Genomic DNA, 5,410 nt, shown 5'->3' with positions numbered 1-5,410 from the left:
AAAGGGCTGGAGGGAGGCAGCATGTCTGGCCTTGCAGTAATAGGCCTTGGGTTACTGCTGGTAATCCTGCCTTCCCCTTGTAGGGTTAGAGGAGGTCAGAACATGTGGCCTCCTTGTCGTTTTTGTAGTTGGAAACAAAGAAGCATTAGTAGTTGGAAAAGATGGCCTCAGTGATAGAAATGACACAGGAGAGTACATGATAGAATTTTGCAAGACCAATGACTTATTCATTGCAAATACATTTTTCAACAACATAAACAGTGAATGTCCATGTGGACCTTGCCAGAAGGAATACACAGGAACCAGGTTGACTACGTCTCTGGGAAGAGACAATGGAGGAGCTCAATATCATCAATCAGAACAAGGTCAGGGGCCACCGATGGAGCAGACCAACAATTGCTTATATGCAAGTTTAAGTTGAAACTGAAAAATAATTAAAATGTGTTCATGAGAATCAAAATACGACCTTGAGTACACCACACTTAAATTCAGAGACCATCTGAAAAACAGATTTGACACATTTAACACCAGTGACCCAAGATTAGACAAATTGTGGGAAGACATCAAGGACATCATACATGAAGAGAGAAAAAGGTCTTTAAAAAGACAGGAAAGAAAGAAAAGACCAAAATGGATTTCAGAAGAGACTCTGAAACTTGCTCGTGAATGGAGAATAGCTAAAGGGAATGGGAGAAATAATGAAGTAAAAGAGTTAAACAGAAGATTTCAAAGAGCAGCTTGAGAACACTAAGTATTATAATGAAATGTGCATAGAACTGGAGTTAGAAAACCAAAAGGGAAGAACATGCTCAGCATTTCTCAAGCTTAAAGAACTAAAGAAAAAAATTCAAGCCTTGAGTTGCAATATGGATGGAGCTCTGGTAGCGTAGTGCCTAGGGCACTTGACTGCTAACCAGAAGACTGGCGGTTCAAACCCACCAGCCACTCCTTGGAAGGAAGGTTGGGCAATCTATTTCCATAGTGATACCGCCTGGGAAACCCAAGGAGGGGTCGCTATGAGTCAGGTCCGACTCGATGGCACATAACAACAACAACAACAACATGGAAGGAAGGTTGGGCATTCCTACTTCCGTAGTGATACTGCCTCAGAAACCCAAGGAGAGGTTGCTATGAGTCGGGGCCGACTCGATGGCAAATAACAACAACAACAACATGGGCAAAATATAGAATGATGTAGGAAACATCAAAAGAACATGGAAGGAATACACAGTCACTGTACCAATAAATGGATTGACATTCAACCATTTCAGGAGGTAGCATATCATCAAGAACTGATGGTATTGAAAGAAGAAGTCCAAGCTGCACTGAAAGCAAAAAACAACTAGGAATTGATGGAATATCAATTGAGATGTTTCAATAAATAGATGTTAATACTAGAAATGCTAACTTCCATTATCTATACCAATAAATTTGGAAGACAGCTACCTGGTCAACCAACTAGAAGAGCTCCACATTTATTTTCATTCCAAAGAAAGGTGATACAACACAAAGTAGAAATTATTAAACAGTATCATTAATAATACACACAAGTAAAATTTTGCTGAAAATATTTCAAAAACGGTGGCAGCAGTACATTGACAGGGAACTGCCAGAAATTCAAGCCGATTAAGAAGGGGATATGGAATGAGGGATATCATTGCTGATGTCAGATGGATCTTGGCTAAAAGCAGACTATGTTTTATTGACTATGCAAAGGCACTCAACTCTGTGGATCATAACAAATTATAGATAATATTGTGAAGAATAGGAATTCCAAAACACTTGATTGTGCTCATGAAGGACCTGGATACAGTTGTTCAAACAGAACAAGGGGATACTGCATGGTTTAAAATCAGGAAAGGTGTGCAGCAGGGTTGTATCCTTTCACTCTAATTATTCATTCTGTATGCTGAGCAAATAATCTGAGAAGCTAGAGTATAAGAAGAAGAACATGGCATTGGGATTGGAGGAAGACTCATTAACAACCTGAGATATGCAGGTGACACTATCTTGTCTATTGAAAGTGAAGATGACTTGAAGCACTTACTGATGAAGATGAAAGACCACAGACTTCAATATGGATCACACCTCAACATAAAGAAAACAAAAATCTTCACAATTGGACCAATAAACAACATCATGATAAATGCAGAAAAGACTGAAGTTGTCAAGGGTTTCATTCTACTTGGATCCACAATCATTGCCCATGAAGGCAGCAGTCAAGAAGCCTAATGACATATTACATTGGGCAAATACACTGCAAAATACCTCTTTAAAGTGTTAAGAAGCAAAGATGTCAATTTTAGAACTAAGATGCTCCTGATCTAAGCCATAGTGTTTTCAATTGCCTCATATGCATGCGAAAGGAACTCATATGCATGAGTAGGAACTGACTTGATGGTACCTTAACAATAACAACATATAAAACCAACAGCCAACATTATTGGCTGAGAAAAGAAAGAGAGAGACTGAAAGATTGCCCCTCAGAACAGGAAACAGACAAGGAGGCCCTTTATCACCTCTTATTCAACATTGCAGTACAAGTCCTCCCTAGAGCATGAAAAGGAAATAAAGGGCATTCAAATTTGTAAGGAAGAAGTAAAACTATTCCTATTTGCAGATGATATGATACTATACTTAGAAAATCCCAAAATTCCACAGGAAAGCTATTGGAACCAATAGAAGGATTCAGCAAGTGGCAGGATACAAGTTCAACTTACAAAAATCAGTTGGTTTTCTCTACTACCTTACTGGGTAAGTTTCTTAAGGGTACCCGAGAACAGTTTTCAGTGGAAATAGGTTCTCAATGAATTTTGACAGAATTGCTTTTCATTTTGAAATTTCTAACTATATTTATTTACTTTTCAGTCATTCTCATTAAAAAAATCCATAAAGCAGCTAAAGGTAAAGGTAGAATTTTCTGAGTATACACACAGTTGAGGTTGGTGGTGCAAACCCACTGTGGTGGTTATGTCTGTGTGTTAACGTGGCTGGGCCTGGTTGAGTGGCTGGGCAGCTGGTGGTAGTTACTCTCCATGATGAAACAGGCAATCATCTCCTTGGTGGGACCTACCCCAAGCAGCTGAGTAGCTGCTTCAGGGATGTGGTCTGCTTCCCGTATATAAGAAACAGCTTTGGGAATGGTCTCTAGCCTATGGCATGCTTGGACCCTGCATGTAGCCGTGTCATTGTTAAGCAGCTTGCCATGCTCTGCCAACCTGGGGACTTACAATGGACTTGAATTAATGGTCTGCCGTGTGGTTTGGTAACATCAGGATTGTGCCTTTTTACTTGTCAATCTTGGACTTGGCAGCCTCAGCAGTCAGTAACTGTCTGAAGAAATGCCTCTAGCTTCAGTGGGCTGGGAGCAGGAGGCAGAGCTGGACCCCAAGGTTGAGGGGCTTTTACCCAGCCCCTAGAGCCTGGCACTTTGAACTTGGACTTAAAGCCTCCAAATTGTAAGAGAATAAACTCCTGTTTGTTAAGGCCATCCCATTTGTGGTATATTCTTGTCAGAGCAGCACGAGGGAACCAGAACACCACCCAGAGGTGTTTTGGAAGACAGGTCTTGTGATTTGCTTCCTGAAAGGTCATAGCCTTGAAAACCCTACAGAGCAGTTCTATTCTGCACATATGCGGTCACCATGAGTTGGAATTGACTCAATGGCAACTAACAATCACCACAGCAGAGCTAGGGTACAAGGAAAATGGAATTTTACAATTGCAAGAGCTCTCAGAGATCATATGATTATTTAGATGAAGCAAATTACTATAAAAATCCTCCCTTACAAGTTACCCAAGAGTGGGGTCATTCTGAATTATTTCACCTCCCTGAAATCACTTCTGTTACTATTGAAATGCACATATAAGTCATAAAGTTTAGGAGCTGCCCAAGGTCACAGAACTAATCAATGACAGGACAAATCATTTTGAGCCAATGATCTTTCTATATAATATTGTGTCTGACACAGTATCTTATGAAACAGAGAACAAATGTAATACATAAAGGTTAGGGAGAAATGAAATAGTACAAAGGCTTTTGTCAGCCCCAAAGGATTAGCTTCCTCCTGATGCTAGGCTGGGCTACTCTTACTTAGTCAGTGCCTGAATAAAATAGATTCAGTAGTGACCATTCAAGTACTTAAAGTTCAAAACATGTTATGGTATCTAGATTTTTAACCTGGGATTTCAGTATCAGTTGCAAAACAAGTATGTCTATACAGGTTTTTTTTTTTTTAATTTCTTAAAATGTGAACATGTGAAGCTTTCTCATTATAGTGCCAAATAGTTATGATTCATCTTAGCAGAAGTAGCTAGGGACCAGGAGAGGGTGGGAGTGTGTGTGTGTGAATAACAATTCTGTATGACGCAGAAGGAGATGAATTAGAGGAGAAGATATTTTTAGATTGTTTTTTCAAACAAAAAAAAAAAGCTTAAATCAGGTGATTTGTTTACTTTTTTTTTTTTTTTTGCTTTTAAAATAGGAGAAAAAAATGACCAAAATCGGATTTAAATTTTCCAAATGACACACAATTCTATTTCTGGAGAATAATTGTCATAATTGCAGGTTACTTTCTTAAAATACCTGAAAAGATTCCTTTTAAAAAATGGAACTCCACAAGGATAGAAAAATATATTTATATCGCACAGCTCTTTGTACATCAAAAGAACTTTCTACTTCCATCTAACCTACATGGTAGCATTTAAAGAACTGAGTAGCAACCTTACTGTCTAAATTTGAAATAAGGAAAGGGAAAGGAACTGGCATGTGATTCACTTTCACCAGGTATAAAGTTCTTTCATTTTCATTCATTCATCCATTCACTCATTTATTCATTCAACAAAAATTTATGGAATAGTAAGACATTAGATATAAAGATGAGCAAGACACAGTCCTCACCATTAAAGTGCTTAGTCTAGAAGAAGAAACACATACCTTCAAACATATACACATATATACACATGCTCATATAATAACACATTGACACATACCTATACACACATATTCAAACATACATACATACACACATACTCACATACAGAATACATAAACACATGCTCACATTCACACACACAAATACATTCATAAACAATCATACACACTCATTTATACACACTCACACACATTTTCCCATACAAACATACATACACATACATATATATACCCAAATACGCACATGGACACACATGGACACTTGGGAGCTAACAAAGTGGAGACAGCCCACTACATTTTCAAGTTGAGAAGGGAAGAGAAAGATACAGCAGTGACAACGATCCTGGGAGACAACTAGTAGCCTCAGTGAGGCTAAGGAGGCAGGATTAGTGGAGTCACTAAATGCTAGGGAGGAGCTCTGGTGGCCTAGTGCCTAAGGCATTGGACTGCTAACCAGAAGGTTGGCGGTTCAAGCCC

Source organism: Orycteropus afer, unplaced genomic scaffold (assembly GCF_000298275.1).
Source record: "Orycteropus afer afer isolate SDZICR_OR568_19922 unplaced genomic scaffold, OryAfe1.0 scaffold00064, whole genome shotgun sequence".
NCBI classification, from domain to species: Eukaryota; Metazoa; Chordata; class Mammalia; order Tubulidentata; family Orycteropodidae; genus Orycteropus; species Orycteropus afer.
The sequence above is the reverse complement of the archived record's forward strand: the minus strand, read 5'-3'. Positions refer to the sequence as shown.